Genomic DNA, 15,653 nt, shown 5'->3' on the forward strand with positions numbered 1-15,653 from the left:
TAAATGGTAACTACTATAAACTCATCTTTGATTTATGGGGACTCTATCAAGAAACTTCCAAATGTTCCTATTATCAACAATCATGTTCAGATCCTGCAAACTGACTCCTGTGGCTTCCTTGATTTCTTGTAATGTGGTATTCTCTTTTCCTACTGCCATCTACCTTACCAAGCATTATTGTCTTTTCTAAGGAGTTATGGTGTCATATTTTGCATTTCTATGTATGATTGGGAAAGATGGAAGAAAGCTGGTGAGAAGAAAGCTGGTGAGAAGAGTCAATTCACTTGTGGTTTACAGATACCCTGGATTGCCAAAAGAAATGGGTTCAAAACTCCCAAACTGCAAACCTGTGTCTTCAGGGAGAGTGTAACCTTGTCCAACACAGGCCGTAACCCTATACCCTGTTCAGCCTTATGACTGATCAGGAGCACCACTGTCTTTTCTGGATTCAATTTCAATTTATTCGCTCCCAACCAACCCGACATAGCTGCAAAGCACCGGTTCAGGATCTGAACAGCCTTCTTAGTAGCAAGTGGAAAAGAGTGATAGAGTTGGGTGTTGTCTAAATACAGGTGACATCAAACTCCAAAACTCTGGATGATCTCTCCCAACATGTAGATGCTAAACAACATGGGGAACAATATTGAGCCCTGTGGGACCTCACAGGACAATGACTGTGGGGCTGAGCAGGTGTCCCCCAACAACACCTTCTGGGAACAACCCACCAGGAAGGACCGGAGCCACTGTAAAAAAAGTATTCCCAAGACCCATTCCCGCCAGGCACCCCAGAAGGATACCATGGTTTACAGTATCAAAGGCCACTGAGAGGTCCAACAAAACCAACAGGGGCACATTCCCCTGTCCAGTTCTGGTGTAGATCATCCACTAAGGTGACTATGGCTGTTTCAATTTCATGTCCTGGCCTAAAGCCAAACTGTGCCATGTCTTCCAAGAACACCTGGAGATAATCCATGTCTTCCAAGAACACCTGGAGATAATCCATGTCTTCCAAGAACACCTGGAGTTGTGAGGCCACCACACATTCCAGGACTTTGCACAAAAAGGGGAGATTGGAAACTAGCCAAAAATTGTTCGGTTGGGTGGGGTCCAGTGATTTTTTCAACAGCAGTTATATAACAACATCTTTTAAGCTGTCTGGAAACTTGCCTTCACAAAGGAAGGCATTAACCACTACCTTCACCCACCCTGCCAAAACCCCTCGAGCTTCCTTTATCAGCGCAGGGATCTAGGATGCATGTGGTTGTTCTCACCTCTCCAGGTATCTTGTCCACATCCTCAACTGCACCAACTGAAATGAATCCATCAAAACTGGACAAGCAGGTGCTCGTGGTACAGCCTCAGAGACTGCTGTTAACATGGTGTCCAAGCCGGAACGGATCAGAGCGACTTTCTCCGTAAAGAACCAAGCAAATGCTTTGCAGCGGGCTGCCGAGTTGTCAGAGATCCCATTTTGGTAGAAGGGATTTAGCAACCCTCTGATTACTTGAAACAGCTCCACTGGACGGTTTCTTGCAAACACAATATTACCCGCAAAGAAACCTTTTTTTTGTGGTGTCTATTGCTGCAGCTCATGCCCTTAGGTAGGCACACAGCTGTGTGTCAGTCTGATTCACTATGCTTTAAATGCCACACATGCTCCAGTTTCCTCTTTTTTCTCTTCATTGCTGCCAGCTCCTTGTTGAATCATGGAGCTGGTTTAGCTCGGCTATTTGAGAGGGGACATTCTGGAGCAACCATGTCAATTGCCTAGTCATCCCCTTATTCCAGAGAGTGACCAGAGCATCAACAGGATCACCTACCAAGGTGGAGGAAATCCCCAGGAGCCATCAGGAATCCATCTGGATCTGTAAGCCTTTTGTGGCATACCATTTCAATAGGTCCTCCACCCCTGCAGAGGTTAGGGGGTGCATTAAGCCTAAACCTGATCAGGTGATGGTCGGTCCATGTCAACTGAGTGATGGTCAGCTCCTCCATACTGCCACCTTTCTCCCATCCCTGGCAGAAAACCAAGTCTAGTGTGTGTCCAGCTCTGTGGTAGGGCCAGATACTTGTTGGGACAGCCCCAACGAATTTATCAGACCTTAGCAAGGCCATTTATTAACTATGTGTCTTGGAAGTCTTTCATTCATAATGTCACTGTTGACTTAAGAGCAGATTTTTTTTTAAAAAAAATCATATCAATAGCTGCATTTATTTCCAAGTAACATCCTGAAACTTATGACATACTAATTTTCCACAATACTCTCAGTGTGCATCTACACTGTAGAGTTAATGACCTTTGATACCACTTTAACTGCCATGGTTTAAAGCTAGGGAATCATACCAGTTGTCATTTTACAAGGTCTTTAGTCTTTTCTGCTAAAGAGTGTTGATGCCTCAGCAAACTACAATTCCTATGATTCCATAGTATTCAGCCATAGCAGTTAAAGTAGTGTCAATGCATTAATTCTGCAGTGTAGAGCCAGAATCAGAATTCCAAAGAACTAAGGTACTCTAGTGCTACTATTTTGTGATTTACTGTATAGAGTAAACAGTTAAAATTGCAGCTACTGATACTTGGTTCTTTTCCATTTCTCAAAAGCTGAAATGGCCAATCAGGATATAAGATGGGATAATGGGGTTGTATGGAAGCTCCTTTCCTGGAAGTCAAAAAGTGTATAAATGTCTCTGCCAGCACGTTAAATGTGAAGGTTAAGGAAAATGATGGACAATGGGTTGGTAAGATCTGTTACATGTCTCATTGCAAGTAATCATCGATCACTTTTTAAAGAAACCCCACAGTTTAATCCTCTCTTCATTGATGCGAATGGTTAAGAGTTCCACTTATCTCAAAGACAGCCAAAATTTCATTCAGAGTGAACACTTCATAACACTCACAAGAAAAATAACAAGCTGAAAGGAAACGAAGTGTGCTTTTCTGGAGGTGGGGGGAGCAGGTCAAAAGAGATTTAGAATTGGAGTGTCTAGTATAGAAAGAGTAGTAATAATTCCTTGCTCTCTTTTTAGTATCAGACTGCAAACTTATAAAAAGATTCCTTTTTGAAAAAAGGAAACAGGCATGGCAATTGTGATTGAAATGAATTGGCCAAAAACTATACAAGTGGCACATCACTTTATAAAAACAATGTATTATCTTAACCAAAAGGCTTGCTGTGTAATGAAACAGGGACAGAGATTCTCAACATTTTGAGAGAAGTTTGTTCTAAGTCTTCCTGCCACTCGGTTCCATCTAGGGAGAGCACTCTATATTGTGTCAAGAGAGAGAGACAATTTTATTGAATTTCTGTCAGAGGCAATAGAGGACCATGGAGGTAAAGAAAAAGGTGTTACGATCTAAGCTGTGCAAGAGCTACTAGATGAAAATGACTACGCAGAGTACGGGCCCACTGATAAAATGTAAATATTGCTTTCCAGAAGCTACTTTGGATACAGAAATAGTCTAATGGACAATGGTGATAGGAAAGACCACATTTTAAAGACAAAAAAGTAGGGGTGAGGGTTGGAGCTCAACGTGGATATTAAGATGGCCACAGGTTCTACTTAACGGAGCACAGCCTTTTCTTTGAAGGCTTCTGTGAGAAGGTCTACCCAGTGCAAATCCAATCCATAGCAAATAGCACCTGGACAAAAGCCAAAGCAGGAAAGAGATAGATCATTGATGATCCCTATGATGCTGAGATGTAAAGTACAACACCCATAGCCATACTGATCTCGAAGTTTAATTGATCTGAATCTGACAAAATACGTAATCTCTAGGAATTTTCAAGTTCTGCCAGCGATTCTTCAGTATGCTTCCATCAGGGGTTTGCACAGAGTTATCTCAGAGAGCCTACAAAATTGCTAGAGAGGTAGTTCTCTACAAATTTTCTAGGTCTCCCAGGATACTTCCCAAGGTGACTCTATAGTAACTTCTGGTGGAAGTTGTATATTTAAATAGGGTTCATTGTTACCCACTCTTTTCTTTCTCCACAGTAAATTTAGGAATCTATTCCTCACAAATATGGGAGTCACACTATAATGAACTCTTATTTATATTACAGTAATTATTTCTTCATTTTCTTTCATATATACACATGAGTACATGCCAATCTGTTCTCTATTGTTATTCTTCAACTTTTCACTGGCCACTTTCATGGAGATCACGACTGCCATGTATGTTGTTACTAAAGGACAGAATAATTTTCTTCCAGGGTTAAAATAGGGGCAAATTATACTTTAATGTCTGTTCTAACTTTGCAGCTAAAATTCATTGTTTTGTACCTTCCAGTCATTCATTTCTGACATAGGGCAATAATAATAATAATAATAATAATAATAATAATAATAATAATAATACTTTATTTATACCCTGACACCATCTCCCCATGGGGACTCGGGGCGGCTTACATGAGGCCATGCCCATCAATACAGAAAACACAATATAACGCAAAAACACAACAGAAAATCAGAAAATAAAATAACATAAAATACAAAACCAATGTAAATAGGCAACACAACGATATAAAATCAAAACATTTAAAGACTAAAAATGATCACAGTGGGAAGGGCCAAATTCAAAGATTAAAATTTTGAAACACTGGGAGATAGGGCAGTGTAAAATATCAAGAAGGGGATCCGGGGGATAAAGTAGGATTTCATTGCACAAACCAGAGAATAAAGTGCTTCTGAGGACATTTTATGTGGAGTTTGGTCAGGGATTGTCATACATTCAGTCATTGAAGGCACATTGGAACAGCCATGTTTTCAGGCTCCTTGTAAGAATTTCCAGGGTGGAGGAGCTTGCCTAATATCTCTGGGGAGCAAATTCCAGAGCCGAGGGGCTACCACAGAGAAGGCCCTCTCTCTTGCCCCCACAAGTCGCGCTTGCGATGAGGGCGGGAGCAAGAGAAGGGTCTCTCTGGAAGATCGAAGAGGTTGCATGGGTTCATAGACGGAAATGCGGTTGCACAGGTGAACCCATTAAGGGATTTCCTGAGGCTGCGGGTATGTGACTCACCCAAAGTCAACCAATGGGTTTCCATGGCCAAGCAAGGAATCAAACCCTGGTCTCCAGAGTTATAGTCCAGTGTTCAAACCACTATGCCATGCTGATTTGGAGATCAGCCATGGGTTTTTTAAAAATGTCTGGAGTATGATAATCACTGGGAATGAATCCATCACCCTTACAGCATTCCAGGAAATGACAGACACCCTTATGAAGCTAACATTTGTATATATGCTTTCCCAATGGTTATTTTCCATTGCTATTCTAGTTGAAACCTTTGTTTTCACTGAAAACAACCCTGGAGGCTATGATCTAAAATGGGAGAGCATTAGACAGTGGTAGGACAGCTTTCTCCTGCCCCTTCCTACTATTTCTCTGTGTGAAATCCACTCTACAAGCATCCTTGTCACTCTGTGCATAGGTACACCATATATTTTCTTTCCAGGGAGAGAAGTTGTTTCACTAGGGTGATTTTCGGCAGACAAATAACAGCAAGAGAAAGTGTTAGATGCCGGAGTAATTGATGGACTCTGACTGGGGATAGGGAATGAGGGGATAATGAGGCCTTCAGTTTTTACTCTTTATTTGTGACAAATTAGCGTACAAGAAGTCAGAGATCACGGAAAACAGCCCAGGAGAGTCTGAATACTTCCTCTTGATAGATCCCTATTTCATGCTAGGAATTTAAATGGTAACACTTTTTTGTACAATCATCTGCATTTGTAATTGCAAAGTGATGGCTGCATTTCAGAGCTACAGATCTTTTTATAACAATCACAGGTTTTGTGCGTTTGATCACAAGCAATTGCATTTATGTATGTAGCCAACCTGGCGACCCCATGAATTTCTTAGGGTTTTCTTGGTCAAAAAAAAAATATACTCAGATGTGGTTCGCCAGTTCCTTCCTTTGAAATACAGTCTATGGCAACTGTATTCATTGGCAGTCTTACATCCAAGTACTAATAAAGAATCCTGCTAAACTTCCAAGATTTAGTTGTTCATTCAAGCATGCATTCACTGAAGGATTAAAACCCCAGTTTTCAGCCACAAAGGTTCTCAGAGCAGCTTACAAATGGTTAATTTGATCGTTCCCTGACCTCAAATTAAATCAGACATGACACACAAGGATAGGAGAATAACTACGTAAGAAGAGATCAAGTCCAGCTGGTTCTTCTATCTCTCTGAGGACAAGACAGTGGCAGTTGGGATGGAGAGAGGGCCATACATCTCCTTCTGGCCTTAACATGGTGGAACTGGTCTGCCTCTTCTCCTCTTAATCAGAGCAGATCAGATTTGGTGCCTTTAGGACCAAATACTTCAAGATATACTGTGCTCTTGAATGGAAATCAGTTCTAGACAACTAGGTATAGATCTGTACCACACTAATCCATTATATTAGCCATCATACTATATATTGTTGTGTGTGCACATACATATATATGCATACTTAAAGATACTATAGGAGTACCATGATATAGGAGATATATTAATAATACTGCAACAGTAATCTAGATCCCTATAGGGAAGAACCCTTTTTGGTATCTGTGATACATGGGATAAGAGTTTTTCATAGTCATTTCAACTATAAATACCCTTCTTTTTAAATATTTCTATGTCAGAGAGGAGAATCATGATCTCCCCACATTAGATTTTGATGCATGTAGCTCCCAGCATTCCTCATCAGACTACTTCAACTAGAGAAGTCAGCCATAGCAGAGCACCTGATGAACCAAGCTGGACATAGCATATTATTTGAGAACACAGAAATGCTGGACCACTCTAACAACTACCATGTCAGGCTACACAGAGAAGCAATTGAAATCCACAAGCATGCGGACAATTTCAACAGAATGGAAGAAACTATGAAAATGAACAAAATCTAGCTATCAATATATTTTTTTTTAAAAAAAACCTCTAAAATTATAACCGTAAATAAAGAACAACACTCAAGCACAGGGGGATTCCAGACAAGAAACAATTAGGAACATCTAATCACCTCTCAACAAAGGATTCCCCCAGGCAGTAATAAGCCACACCTAAAAACTGTCAGGTCATCAAATGCTTATCAAGGTGGCTAATTGAAACATTCACACCTAGGTCCAACAGGCAGGAGTTTTTTCTCCCACCCTGGACCTTCCACAGATATATAAACCCTAGTTTCCTGCCTGCCATAGATGCAGGTGGAACTTCAGGAGAAAAAGCTTCTAGAACATGACCATATAGCCCAAAAAAACCTACAAAAACAAAATGATTCAGGCCATGAAAGCCTTTGACAATACATTCCTCATCATTGTCCATTGGCCAGGGCAGTCCAACAGTATCTGGTGGACCGCACAATTCCCACATCTATCATTCCTGCTCCTGATATCATATTATTTGGATTACTTTTAAACATTTGTAGAACTGAGCTGTGCTTTCATTCCTGAAAGCTGTTGCCCTGGAATGTACAATCATGTAGAAACAATTTGAGTGGATCTGTACAGGATATGCTTGACATCAAAATTTGTACAAATCATATTTTTGTGTATACTGTACATACATGTGCAGTTCCTGTCTACTCCATATTGCTCCAATATAACTTATTTTACAATGCATTGTGGCAAATCTGGCAATGCGCATTGGGAGACTTGGGGAACCCATCGCCCCACTCCCTGCATCGCTTGCCCGATCCAAGTCACCTGGATCCCCCCCCCCCCCATTGACTTCTATCTCTATCATAAAAGCAGAGATGAACCAGTGCATGCTGCCAAAAAGGACCTCATATGATGCAGTCATTAGTCTTTCAGGGCTAAAATATTCTAGAGTTGTATAACTTTGCCTGCCTTTAAATTAAGTTGTGAAGGTCCATATGCTTGATCATAGTATCAGCAGATTTAAGGCATTATTGGCTGGAGCCAAAACAAAGATGAATAAAACCTAGTTCATTAACGGCTTCAGGAACTTGCGTAGGTTACCAATGTACATGTTTTCATGCAGTTTAAAGAACAATACATTAATTTTAAAGACTGTAGGTGCCAACAAGTCAATTTTTTATTTTATTCAAATAATAAGTTAAAGCTTCAGCATAAGTTCAGGCAGTGCATGGTAAATATCCTAATATTACGTTATGTATATGCATACATATACATATTCAGTGTGTATATATCTACACTGTTGTGACAAGATCCATTTCAAAAAGTGCAACTACAGCACTGTAGGCAACCCCACTCCTCACTTTTTCCCCCCACTCAAAGTGGCAGACGCTCACATGTATGCTTTTATTGAAAACAAATGGAAAACAAGGCAGGGCATTCTTGTGAGATGTCCATTTTGACCTTATATTAAATGAGGAAGAGTGGTTGCCTCTAAATCTTTAAGGGAGTTGTAACTACTAAGGTATGATATTTTTACTTATAAGTTTGTGAACAGTGTGTGAGAAGGTGCCACAGTTAGATGGATCTGTTATTGGTTGAAAGACTTAACCCATCAATGGTTGCTCTTCATCCTGGAGAGAATTTATTTATTTATTTACCATATTTATACCCTGCTCTTTTCAACCCCAAAGAGGACTCCAGGTGACTTGAGTGACAGGTCTTATTCTGTCTTGGGCCCAATGTTTTTAAACATCATTATAAATGACTTAGATGATGGAACAGAAGGCATGCTTGTCAAATTTGCATGTAATTCCAGGTTGGGAGGAGGTGTAATGAATACCCCAGAGAACAGTGTCAGAATTCAAAATGAACTTCAGCTGGGTCAAAACATACATAAGGATTTTCAACAGGGAGAAATGGAAGCTACTACGTTTAAGCAAGAAAAATGAAATGCACAAATAGAAGGTGGATGGCATCTGACTTGAAAGCAGTACATGTGAAAAGGATCTAGGGATCTTTATAGACTGCAAGATGAATGTGAGTTAGCAGTGTAATGTGGTAGTAAAAAAAAGTGATACTGGACTCATCAATATCAAACCCTGGGGAATCTTGGGAAGCAATAATACCTCTCTGGTCTGCTTTGGTCAGACCTCACCTTTAATATTGTGCCCTGTTATTTCCACCAAAGTTCATGAAGGATATTGGTAAACAGTGATGTGTCCAGAGAAGAGTGACCAAAATTTATTTATTTATTTATTTATTTATTTCCGTCACTTTTACCCCGCCCTTCTCACCCCCTAGGGGGACTCAGGGCGGCTTACAGAGAAAGGCACAATTCGATGCCTTGTCACATATGCATACATATATAAAAACAAGTAAGCAATTACAAATTAAAATAAATCATCAATACATAGTAACACCATAAACACAATAGTAGGCTAATCCTGAGCTCAGAGTTCGGAGTTCCGTAAATCCATTCTGTCTTGTCCAGTTCCAGCTCGTCATCAAGTCTTTCTTTAACTGCCTGAGTGTCCAAACGCCTGGTCCCACATCCAGGTCTTCAGCCTCTTCCTAAATGAGAGAAGGGACGTTGCCGATCTAATCTCCCCGGGGAGCGAGTTCCACAGGCGGGGGGCCACCACCGAGAAGGCCCTGCTCCCCGTCCCCACCAATCTCACTTGTGAGAGAGGCGGGGTCGCGAGCAGGACCTCCCCAGAGGATCTTAGATTCCGAGGTGGGACGTAGAGGGAGATCCGTTCGGATAGATACACTGGTCCGGAACCGTTTAGGGTTTTGTAGGTCAAAACCAGCACTTTGAATTGTGCTCGGAATTGGATCGGCAGCCAGTGGAGCTGACGCAACAGGGGGGTGGTGTGCTCCCTGTATGTCGCTCCAGTGAGCAATCTGGCTGCCTCACGCTGGATCAGTTGGAGTTTCCGAGCAGTCTTCAAAGGCAACCCCACGTAGAGTGCGTTGCAGTAATCCAATCGGGATGTAACAAGAGCGTGGACCACCGTGGCCAAGTCCGACTTCCCAAGGTACGGGCGCAGCTGGCGCACAAGTTTTAGTTGTGCAAAAGCTCTCCCGGCCACCGCCGAGACCTGGGGTTCCAGGCTCAGCGGTGAGTCCAGGATCACTCCCAAGCTGCGAACCTGCGTCTTCAGGGGGAGTGTAACCCCATCTAACACAGGCTGTAACCCTATACCCTGTTCGGCCTTACGACTGACCAGTAGGACCTCTGTCTTGTCTGGATTCAATTTCAATTTGTTAGCTCTCATCCAGTCCGACACAGCAGCCAAGCACCGGTTCAAGGTCTGGACAGCCTCCTTGGTGACAGGTGGGAAGGAGTGACAGATTTGGACATCATCTGCATAGAGATAACATCTTAGTCCGAAACTCCGAATGATCTCCCCCAGCGGCTTCATGTAGATGTTAAATAACATAGGGGACAGAATAGAACCCTGTGGGACTCCACACAACAACGGTTGTGGGGCCGAACAGGTGTCACCCAGTAACACCTTCTGGGATCGACCCTCAAGGAAGGATCGGAGCCACTGCAGAGCAGTGCCTCCGAGCCCCATGTCCATGAGGTGCCCCAGAAGGATACCGTGATCGACGGTATCGAAGGCCGCTGAGAGGTCCAGCAGAACTAACAGGGACACACTCCCCCTGTCTAGCTCCCTGCGAAGATCATCTACCAAGGCGACCAAGGCTGTCTCAGTTCCATGTCCTGGCCTAAAGCCAGACTGTGCTGGATCTAGATAATCAGTGTCTACCAGAAACCCCTGGAGTTGTGCTGCCACCACACGTTCCATGACTTTGCCCAAGTAGGGGAGATTGGAAACTGGCCGATAGTTGTCAAATTGAGTGGGATCTAGTGATGGTTTCTTCAACAGCGGTTTTATAACAGCTTGTTTTAAGCTCGCTGGAAATTTTCCTTCCTGTAAGGAGGCATTAACCATCACCTTCACCCACACTGCCAAACCCCCTCTGGCTTCTTTTATTAGCCAGGATGGGCAGGGGTCTAGGATGCATGTGGTGGGTCGCACCTCTCCAAGGATCCTGTCCACATCCTCAAGCTGAACCAATTGAAACGAAACCAACAAAGCTGGACAAGCAGATGTTCTCGTTACATCCCCAGAGACTGCCGTTAACATGACGTCAAAGCCTGACCGAATCCGCTCAATTTTATCCGTGAAGAATCGAGCAAATGCTTCACAGCGAGCCACCGAGTTGTCCGAGGTCTCGCATTTTGGCGGGTTTAACAGGCCCCTGACAACTCGGAAGAGTTCTTCGCGGATGCAATATTGGCTGTAATAGATGTTTTTTGAGCTGCCGCTATTGCTACACCGTAGGACCTTAAAAAGGCATTCAGGTGTGTTTGGGCTGGATTGGTGGGGTTCTGGCGCCACACACACTCTAGCCTCCTCTTCTTTCGCTTCATCGCTGCCAGCTCCTCAGTAAACCAAGAGGCTGGTTTAGCTCGGTTACTCGAGAGGGGACGTTCCGGAGCGATTGTGTCAATTGCCCTGGTCAACTCACTATTCCAGCAAGAGACCAGGGCATCGACAGAGTCACCTGCCAAGGAGGTGGAAAAATCCCCAAGAGCCGTCAGAAAACCATTTGGATCCATAAGTCTCCTGGGGCGGACCATTCTAATGGGTCCACCACCCCTGCGGAGGTTAGAAGGCACAGTTAGTCTAAATCTGATCAGGTGGTGATCGGTCCATGGCAATGGAGCAATGGACAGCTCCTCCAATCCGTCACCCTCATCCCATCCCTGTGCAAAAACCAAATCCAAAGTGTGCCCGGCACTATGGGTGGGACCAGATATTAGTTGGGACAGGCCCATGGTTGCCATGGCGGCCATGAAGTCCTGAGCCGCACCCGAGAGAGTGGCCTCGGCATGGACATTGAAATCTCCCAGGACCAAAAATCGTTGGGAGCTCAAGGCCATGTCCGAGACCACTCCTGCTATACCAAATGACAAAAGGTATAGAAACAAAGGCTTTTGAAAAACAACTGAGGGAAATGGGTATTTTTAGCTTGGAAAATAGAAGACCAATTGTTGAGATGGTAAGGTATCCACTGACATTAAATCTAGTCATGCCTGACTCTGGGAGGTGGTGGTGCTCATCTTCATTTCTAAGCTGAAGAGCTAGCATTGTCCGTAGACACCTCCAAGGTCATGTGGCCAGCATGACTGCATGAAGCGCCGTTACCTTCCTGCAGAAGAAGTACCTATTGATCTACTCACATTTGAATGTTTTCTATATAATCAATTTTATTATATTTCTATTCCTTTCATGACAAAAAATCTCTACAATTCTTATAATGAATTGCATTCACTGCCTGAATATCAAGCAAAAAGTGGGCTCTAGAAACAATATCATATAAAAGCTGACTGGCACAATCTGGGGATCACAACCAGATACAGTGAAGACATCTAGTCTCTGGATTTATATTAATTTTTTCTTCATAATACTTTATATTTCTACTATAACTTTCCCCCAGAACCTCTGTACATATTTGCATTGCCACCACATGTGAATATATGTACCCCTTTCTTGGCTCATTTGCATTTTTTTAACTGCTAGGTTGGCAGAAGGTGGCCCTAACAGCGGGAGCTCACCCCACTCCCCAGTTTCGAACTGCCAACCTTTTGGTCAGCAAGTTCAGCAGCTCAGTGGTTTAACCCGCTGAGCCACCAGGGCAGCCATGGTGAGATGGTATTTAAGTTATCTGTAAATATCTGAATGGGTGTCATGTAGTAAATGGAAGAGGTTTGTTTTCTGCTCTTCTAGAGAATAGAATATAAAGCAATTGGATCTAAATTACAAGAAAACCTATTTTACCTTAAGAATTTTTTTTAACTGTAATTGCTGCTTGATAGTGGAATAAATTGCTTTGGAGAGTCTTTAAGCAGATGTTGGATGGGCATATTTGAGGAGTTGTTTAGTCATGTGTTCCTATATGGCAGAGAGGAAAAGTAAAATACACTTGTATTTTACACAGCTCTAATAGTCTGTGTTTTCAAGGTAGTAAAACAGATCCAGAACCAAGGGATCAGTGTCTGTATAACAGTGAGAAGAAGATGACGGCAAAAATAGAAGACTCATTTGCCACATTTGAGTTAATGTTCAAAGCAATATCTTTTAAACTAACTATATGCAGTGTTTAGTCTGGCTCTAGGGCTGCATGTTTCTTCCAAGGCTGTTTTTTGTGGCCAGCAACCCTTTCAGACTGTCTATCCCAGTCACAGGTAAACTTTCTAACTTGGGGGCCACATGGTGGGCCAGAGCAGGGTGGGTGGGCCAGGAGGGGGTTCTCCCCAAGTCCCCTCCCTGCCCTTTTCTCCCCTTCCTCTTCTCTTTCAGAGGCAGAATGTGAAGGAAAATCAGGAAACGTTTGGATTCCAAAAGGATTGGCCTTGGTCAGGTGGACAGGAGAAAAAAGTCTATCCATTAGATCCCGTATTGCCTACTCCTGATATAGAATTCTAGAATCCTAGAACTGGAAGAGACCCCTAAGGGCCATCCAGTCCAACCCCCTGCCATGCAAGAAGGCACAATCAAAGCACTCCCAATAAACAGCCTCTGCGGAAAAGCCTCCAAGGAAGATGATTCCACCACACTACCAGGCAGGCTAGGCCACTTTCCAGAAAGTTCTTCCTAATATTTTCAGTTAAATCTCTTTCCCTGCTATTTGAAACCATTGTTCCCTTTTGCACTGATCTGCACTGGGTGATTGGACAATATGTAATGAAGCAGGAGGATGAAATATTATAGGCATTAAGACATACATGTTCTGTACAATTTGTTAAGGAGAAGTGATGAGTATAAGAAGGTTTAAACATGGAATATGTTAAAACTACAATAAATAAAAGTAAAAAAAATCCAAAGAGGAGATTATTTTTACCATGCAGTCAGATATCATTTTCTGGAAGAGAATGGGTTGAAATCAGAAAATTGAAACAGAAAGTTTGTCCCAATTGAATTGTAGAAAAAAGAGTATCAATTTATATGGGAAAGCCCCCCCCCCCCCCGAACCTGAATTAACTGTTTCCAGCTCTATAATACCCCTGAGTGGCCTGGTAATACCCAAAATATGCCCATGTATGATGTTGGGGGTATTTTTGTTTTGCGGCGGTAGATGCATGAGCTGGTACATCCCTTCAAGTTCTCCTAAAAGGCTAGTGCCCTCTAGCATTCCGTAGTTGTCCACCCTTGCCCCATGGAAACCTTAAGAGAATCATCACCTGCTATGAATACACAGCTCTTATCGTCAGGAAGTTCTTCTTAATATTTGCTTATAATATCCTTTCTTGTACTTTGAATCCATTCATTTGGGTTCTATCCTCTTGAGCAAGAGAAAACAAACTCACTCTTATCTTCCAGCTGACAGCCCTTCAGATATTTAAAGATGGCTATCATATTACCTCTGAGTCTTCTCATCTCCAGGCTAAACATACCTAACTCCCTCAACTTGTTTTACTATAGCTACTAGGCACGTGTTAGTTTTGGAATGTCTTGTCTCATGTACCTTGAATAGGAGAATAGCCAGCAGGGACACAAAGGTAGCGGGCTCTCCTAATATTTGTGCAGGTTTTGACTGAATTTCGCATTCACTGTCTATAGCATCCATGTCTGACATAGATGGAGAATGTAATGATATTTGTACAGTGGAAGAGCAACTCAGGTGAGGTGGTTCAAAAACTCACATACCTGACAAGAATCCTATCATGAGAAAATCTGCAAGTAACTACTGCTGTCCTTGAATGAGGGTGTGTTTCAGTAATTAGGTGCCAAATGCAAAGTATCATCTTATGACAGGCATCCATTGGATAGACCATAAGGTTGATGGAATCAGTCATGTACACCTACTAGTCTCAGATGGTGTGTTTAAATCAGGGTTCGGCACTGCCATTAGACAAAAAAGGCAATAGATCCCAAGGTAGCAAAATAACTTTGTTTAGTCAGATCCCAGTACATTAACACAGAAGTACCAAGTCACTTAAATGCTGAGAGGTATTGTGATACAGAATCATATTTGCTGTAGCATTAACCTGTGTGTGTAGAAGTCTGTTTTCCGGCTGGGATTTTCCTGTCTGAGGCCTTTACACACTACACCGAGAGTGCATTTATATTGTAGAATTAATGAGATTTAACACCACTTCAACTGCCATAGCTCAATGCTTTGGAACACTGGGGGTTCATCCAGACAGTATCTTTATCCCAGGAGCTTCTGCAACAAACAGGAGGTTGGCCAGATGCCGTTCCTTGTAAGCAGAACCAATCACTACAAAAGGCAAAAACTTTGAGATTTCCAGATATGGGAATATAGCAGTTTTGAGCCGAATATGTGGATCTTCGTGTGTCTGTATGCCCCTGCACTCCGAATTGACGGGATTTTTTATCTGGATTTTAGATGTTTGTTCCTGATTGATTGGTTCCTAAAAAGAAGGCGACACTTGAGTGGAAGGCAAGAACTTTGTTTGTGTGCCATGAAACATGTGGAGGGCACATTTTCTCCGGCCAGGACAAAGTTGTGACCCCCTAGTCAATGTTGTACATCTTTTCACAATAAGAGCAATCAGGAACAGCCATGTATAACCCAGGAACAGCACCCTGTTGTTTGATGTACACAATCAAATCTGTCTGGAAAGATGGCCAAGCAGCCAGTCTCTAAAAAATGTCAATAATGACAAAGTTCTGTTCCTGGCTTGTGTGTTCCTGTTTGACTGTGCAGTGCTCACTTGGGCAGAAGTGGTCCTATCCTGTAAATTTTGTTTCTGT

This window comes from Anolis sagrei, chromosome 2, assembly GCF_037176765.1.
Source record: "Anolis sagrei isolate rAnoSag1 chromosome 2, rAnoSag1.mat, whole genome shotgun sequence".
Lineage (NCBI taxonomy): Eukaryota > Metazoa > Chordata > Lepidosauria > Squamata > Dactyloidae > Anolis > Anolis sagrei.